We start from the raw sequence: 7,124 nt of genomic DNA on the forward strand, positions 1-7,124 counted from the left end.
GGGTTCAAATTTTGAAAATGGTTTAAACAAAATATGCCACCGCTGTCTAGCCTGCACATGGGGCCAGTGAGACGCGGCCCCACATGGCATCCAGCCAGGGGAAACGACAAGCGCCGCGGGTGGGATAGGACCGGACGAGGCAGGAGGTTTCGTTTCCGGTGCCGTTGCGTGCATGCATGCAGTTGGATGGGGCCTCGTGCGGCCAGCTGTTGCTGCCGCCCACATCACCGGCTACAAATACCACGCTCCCATCTCCTTCCCCCGACAACAACCACCACCACCACCGCTCACCGCCACCCACAAGAATCAATCGTCTTCCCGTGATCCCATTCCGTCGTAGGCTCGTACTAGATGGAGGGGTGTGACCGGATCAGGGGCCCGTGGAGCCCGGAGGAGGACGGCGCGCTGCGGCGGCTGGTGGAGCTCCACGGCGCGCGCAACTGGACGGCCATCGGCCGCGGGGTGCCCGGCCGCTCCGGCAAGTCCTGCCGCCTGCGGTGGTGCAACCAGCTCTCGCCCGGGGTGGAGCGCAGGCCCTTCACGGCCGAGGAGGACACCGTCATCGCCCGCGCCCACGCCCGGATCGGCAACCGATGGGCCGCCATCGCGCGCCTCCTCCGCGGCCGCACCGACAACGCCGTCAAGAACCACTGGAACTGCTCCCTCAAGCGCAGGCTCGGCGACCTTAGTGCTGACGGAGTCACCGAGGGTGATCTGGACGAGCGGCCGTGCAAGCGCGCCAGCGTCACGCCCGAGAGCACCTCCGGATCGGGGTCGGGGTCTGGCTCTGGGTCGGACCGCAGCGACCTCAGCCATGGCGGTGCCTTCGGGCTTGGCCAGGTTTACCGGCCGGTGGCGCGGGCCGGCGGGTTCGAGCCGGCGGACTGCGCCATGAGCCAGCGACACGAGGAGGAGCAGGAGGACCCATTCACGTCGCTCTCGCTCTCCCTCCCCGGCACAGATGCCCATGGGTTCCACCACGACAGCTCCCACAGCCATTTCCACCAGCCGTCTCCCTCCCCGTCGCCGCCGCCCGCTACGGCGTCCACCACCGCGCCGCCGGCGTCGTCGTACCCGTTCTCCCCCGCTTTCGCCGCCGCGATGCAGGAGATGATCCGTGACGAGGTGCGCAGGTACATCTCCGGCGTCAGCTGCGGCTCCAACCTGCCGTCCATGCCGCAACTGGTGGATGGCGTGATGCGTGCCGCAGCGGAGCGCGCCGGCGGGGTCTCGAGGATGCGGTGACCGATGATCAATCGATTCGATCGGGTCGAGTAAATCGGCAGCAATGCCTGGCTGGCTCGACTCGACCAATCACTCTACGACAGCCGAGTCTGAACTGAATTTAGAATTAGCAATTGGAGAAAGAAGAACTAGGCAATGCTGACGATCTGCTTCTTTCTGTACATACAAACAAATGAAATGGAAAGAAACTTGCATATGTCTCCAACTTTGAGCTCACTCATGTCAAATTTCTTTTCCTCCGAAAGCAAAAATGGGCACAAGCTCGAAAAAAGTTCTGGACGTGAATTTCAAAAAATGTTCATTAATTTTTAAATATTTGCAAGTTTAAGAAATATTCAAGAATTCGCAAAAGTTAGTGAACTACAAACACACGAATTCAAGAAGCATTCGTGAAATTCAAAGATTGTTTGCAATTTAAAAAAAGTTCGTCGGCTGTTTAAGAAATGTTCATGCAGTGTCAAAAAAGTTCATCGCCCATTCAAAAAAATATTAATGACAATTAAAATATATTCACATGTTTCAATAATATGTTCATCACATTTAAAAAAATGTTCGTACTACTTAAAAAATGTTTGTCCATTTAGAAATATGTTTTAGTCATATAAAAAAAGGTTCATTAAATGTGAAAGAATATTCAGGTAATTTAGAGAAAAGAGATGTTTCCTACAATTTTAAAAAGTGTTCACGCATTTAAACAAAATGTGTTTGTGACAATTTCAAAAAACTTTGCATAGTTAAAAGGAGTTTTAAACCATTTTCAAAAGTGTTCGCGCATTTGAAAACAAATGTGTTTGTGACATTTAAAAAATGCACGCATAGTTAAAAGAACTTTTATACCATTTTAAAAAGTGTTCACGTATTTCCGAAATGTGTTCATGTCATTTTTTTAAAATGTTAATACAATGTAAAAAAATGTTCACATAATTAAAAAAATGTTTCCTATCATTCACACAATATTCGATGTGTATTTCAAATCTTTAATATCTAGACCAAAAAATCAAAACATTGTGTTTGAAAAAAGTTCAACGTATATAGGACAAATGTTCAAGTGTATTGAAAAAAAATCTGCATGTACTTAAAATAAAAAGAGTAGAAAAACATCTGGGCAGCGAGGTTAGTGTTTCTCACCGTACCTGCGTGACATCGCGATATTGTGTCAATCACTTTAGATTAATTCGAGGGGTTCAACTAGGACGGCGGCTCTAGGGCACTGATCTTTTTGAGCACGTGCATGAAGACTTTCAGGTTGTCATCGTTAATGTTAGGCGGTTGCGGTATGGGAACAACGATAGCGGCATGTCGACGGCTCGTTCTAACGGCGGTAGTAGTCGTTCGGCGGTCTAAGAATCTCGACATAACTTTTATTATATTTGGGATACTAACTTTTACTAAAGTTTGGGATACATTGAGGTTCATCTTTGCCCGCCCGGTCCACCGTACATTTCCAGAACAGGCCACGCATTCCCTTTCCGCGCGTGAGAAGAGCTCAAGAGCATCACCACTGATGACGCGCGCCACAACGGGCGCCTCGTGCGGTCGTGCGGGTCTGACAGGGCGACGAATATCCCATTGCACGGGCGGGCGGGTGCGATGGATGCACCTGCACGGACATGACAGCGCGACCGTGGCGTTGCTGGATCATACCAGCGGCAGTTGTTGAAGGAGATCGAGCGGGCAAAGATCTTCTCGGTTTTGTTTATGCAAACTAAAAACAGACGGACCGGACCGTCCGAGGAAGCTGCGACGAAGCTGCATCCACCTCCCCGCCGCGCGCGGATCCAAATCCAAGACGCCCGTCCGCCGTGGATTCATCAGGCCCCTCCCAATGCTTCATCTTGTACGGGTGCTAAACATGCCATCTAGACGAAAAATCTGATGTGGCAAAGCAATTAAGAGGAGAGAGATGGGTTTGGTGACCCCAGAAAGAACCAATGCCAAGCGCGTAAACCTAGGCAAAACGTTTAAATGAAGCAAACTCACCAATGCATGAGAGAGTTTAGTAGCCAAATCATTAAATGAAGGAAGCTTAGCTAAAAGAAGCTAAGCATCTATGCATTGAGGAGTTTGGTTGCTAAGTTATTTAATATGCTTAGCACCCATCTAAGTACCAGTCCATTGCGAGCAGCCTCACTGGTGGCGCGCGCTGTGGTTGGTTCGTTTGGCGGCGGCGGTTGCGGTTGGGACCTGGTAGGGCAGTACGTACACGTAGCGTAGCAGCGTACGGTCGGTGGGACGGGGCGCCGCCCCAACCTCGGCCAGCCTGGCCGCGAGAACCCATCGCCACCGTTGCTTCCGGTGAGATGTCCACGTCCCGCCAAGGAAGCCGCGCGCCTGGTCATGGAACACTGCGCTCCAGCCTGTCCGCGCGGACCGAGGAGCTCGACGGACGAACGTGCGGGTGGACCCACCCGTCATGGGCACGGAGGGGGCGTCGGCAGTGGGGCACGTACCCGCGGCTGTACGGTGCGGTTGTGCATGCATCACCGTGTACGGCGTGTGTGGCGCATGCATGGATCTCCCACATGCATCCATCGGGCGCCGCCTAGGTCGGGTCGGGTCGCCCAACGTACCTACGCTACGCTGGTTGGTTTCGAGTCCACTCCACCGCCCCTTGCTCACCGGTCGTGTCTATCTACCCATCCGCAAAACGACGAACTACCAACAATTCACGTCGAAGTTGGCTCCAAATTAACGAAGCGAGAGCGTGATATGGCCTCGCTCCAGTCCCGTCCGTACTTCTAGTGAACTCTGTACTTATATAGTGAACTCTCGAATCTCGACATAACTTTTATTATGTTTGGGATACTCTGTACTTCTAGTGAACTCTCTTAATAGATATATAAAACAAAAACAATGGGAAGTACCGGAGGCTGGAGCCCATTGAGGTCCATCTTTGCCCGCCACATTCCCTTTCCGCGCGTGAGAAGCGCATCACGACGAGCTAATGTGAGCAGTGACGACGCGTGCCACAACGGCCGCCTCATGCGGTCGTGCGGGTCTGACAGGGCGATGAATATCCTATTGCACTGGCGGATGCGATCGACGCACCTGCACGGACATGACAGCGCGATCGTGGCCATCTAGATCATACGTACCAGCGGTTGAAGGAGATCGAGTGGGCAAAGATCTCGTCGGTTTTGTTTAAGCGACGGGACCGTCCGAGGAAGCTGCGACGAAGCTGCCTCCGTCCCTCCCCGCCGCGCGCGGATCCAAGACGTCCGTCCGCCGGCGCGTGCTCTGGTTCGTTGGTTGCCAACGGCGGTTGCGGTTGGGAGCTGGGGCAGTACGTACGTAGCGTACCCGCCGGTACCTGTCGGTGGGACGGGGGGGCGCCCCAACCTGGGCCAGCCTGGCCTCGAGACCCGCGTGGCCACGTCCCCGGCCCGCTCCGTGAGCCCATCGGCACCGTCGCTTCCGGCGAGATGGCCACGTCCCGCCAAGGAAGCATCCCATCCGCCGAGCTTCTGGTCTGTGTACAGCTTCGGTTGGCTCCTACAGGTGAGGTGAGTGAGAGCTGACACGTGAACGTGACAAGTAAGAGCATCTTCAATAGCTTCTCTATATGGATGTTTATACTCGTTTTCTACGACGTGACCCCGAAACAGGCGTCCAACAACTTGTCTATATGGTCGTTCAAATATACACATCCTCTATATCGACCTTGACGATGTCCACGCCTGGACAATGTAAAGGCGTTGTCTAAACTCAGTTGCAGTCATGATTTCTTCCTCTTCCCAGCGACAACACATAAAATCGTACCAATCAATTTCTCATTAAGGGCATTTCTTACCGCGACCCGTAAATTTTCTCCCGCATCCGTCCACGAACAAGGATGCGGGAAGCCGTCATCCAGTCGTAGCCGCATACATTTAAAATTTTATTTTACTTTTTGCCCGCACGATCAAATAGCCGTATACATAGGATGCAGAATTTTAAATAGCCGCATGCAACAGTAGCTAAAATTTTAAAAAGCTGAAATATCCTCCAACATCTTTTTCATCTTTAACCATCTACTAATGCTCAATCAACTCTTCCTCCAGCCGCTCATGAGTTGGTCGATACCGAATTTGTTGATGCATTCGAAAAAAACTCTTCAAATATGTACGGATTCCTGTCAGGAAGTTGGATAGGATCACCCATGTTCTCAAATTCTAGAGCTGCGGCAACATCCTCACCCTCATCCTCGACGATCATGTTATGCATGATCACACAACATGTCATCACCTCCCATAAGGTCTCCGGATCCCATTGTTTAGCAAGTCCACGAACAACTGCATAACGATCATCCAAAACACCAGATGCCCTTTGGATATCCTTTCTAACTACTTCTTGTCTTTGGGCAAAGTGAGCCTTTTTTCGGCCAAAATTGGGTTAGGGATGGTGCTGACAAAACTATTTTTAGCTCCGGCGATTCATCGAACCGTTGTCGGGCATGATGAGTATAGAAGGAGCGGATGGTAACTGGCGGGGCGGTCGGAGGACAGTGCTTGAACGGTGACGAAGGAGTAGCAGGATGAAGCCCTGCTAGACGTAGAGTTTCGGCATGGTGTGGCGCGAGGCCAGGGTGGTGGAGCGGTGCCGAAGGCAAGAGAGAAAGAAGGAAGAAGAAAAAAAATAAGGAGGATGGACGCGCGGGGTCCGGAAGGGGTTTTGGGTGGGCTAAGGGTGTCGGAGTCCTACGTGTCTGGTGTCTGGACTCCCGCAAAACTTCCCATGTTTGTCTCCAGTTTGCGGGAGAAAATACGTCTGGAATGCCCTACGGACCGATACAGGCCTGCGTTGAATGGCGTCGGCGGTTCGAACAGCGTGATCCGAACGGATACGGGCGATTTGCGGGTCCGCCTTGAAGATGCCCTAAACGCCGAGGCCGACAATCCGGTCATTGTTCCGTCACAAAAATGCAACCAAAACAAACACCGTACGTCCAGTCCAAAACGTTCAGACTCTCCAATACCCCTCCAATCGAAAGCAAGTGCAGGTCGTTGCACACGACAACAAGCAACCAAGAGAGCTGTAGAGGTCGGATCTAGCCAGTAAATGACCATCAAGCCGTCCTCCCAACTTGGAGGGAGACCTACTCCGAGAGGCCATCCATTGAACCTTGATCTCGACGAAGATGGACGCTCGCCGTTGCCGCAGAAATGCCAAGGCACTATGGCTTCGCATCGAGGAGTTGGAATGGCTTGCTCGGTGACCAACACCGTGAAAGCCGTGTGCCTCCCCAAAGAGAAGGCCCACGCAGCCCTATACCTTAGTGGGTTCCCCTCATCCTCCCCAATCGACAACGACACCTCACTTACCACATCGACACCTGTGCACTAGTATCTACTCTCTTGTATGTAGTTTGTATTGAAATCTCTAAAGAGACTTGTATTTGGAAATGGAGGGAGTAGTTCTAGATCGTATTTTCCTACAGAACAATCTATGGCTAGTTTCATGTTGAACTTGCTTTGTTCGGTTTCCATAAATTCTATGTTGGGGAACGCAGTAATTTCAAAAATTTCCTATGCACACGCAAGATCATGGTGATACATAGCAACGAGGGGAGAGTATGATCTACGTACCCTTGTAGATCGCAACGGAAGCGTTGACACAACGTAGAGGAAGTAGTCGTATGTCTTCTTCCCGATCCGACCGATCCAAGCACCGTTACTCCGGCACCTCCGAATTCTTAGCACACGTACAGCTCGATGACGATCCCCGGGCTCCGATCCAGCAAAGCTTCGGGGAGGAGTTCCGTCAGCATGACGGCGTGGTGACGATCTTGATGTACTACCGACGCAGGGCTTCGCCTAAGCACTACAACGATATGATCGAGGTGGAATTTGGTGGCAGGGGGCACCGCACACGGCTAAGGAACGATCTCAATGATCAATTGT

At 52.1% G+C, this 7,124-nt stretch overlaps 1 pseudogene; it reads left to right on the forward strand.

The window, feature by feature from the left end:
* The first annotated feature begins 253 nt into the window (after positions 1 to 253).
* Positions 254 to 1,450, forward strand: LOC147962144 (transcription factor MYB44 pseudogene; annotated as a pseudogene).
* Positions 1,451 to 7,124: the final 5,674 nt, after the last annotated feature.

Source organism: Triticum urartu, chromosome 7A (genome assembly GCF_056163025.1).
Source record: "Triticum urartu cultivar PI428250 chromosome 7A, HENAU_Tu73, whole genome shotgun sequence".
Taxonomy (NCBI): domain Eukaryota; kingdom Viridiplantae; phylum Streptophyta; class Magnoliopsida; order Poales; family Poaceae; genus Triticum; species Triticum urartu.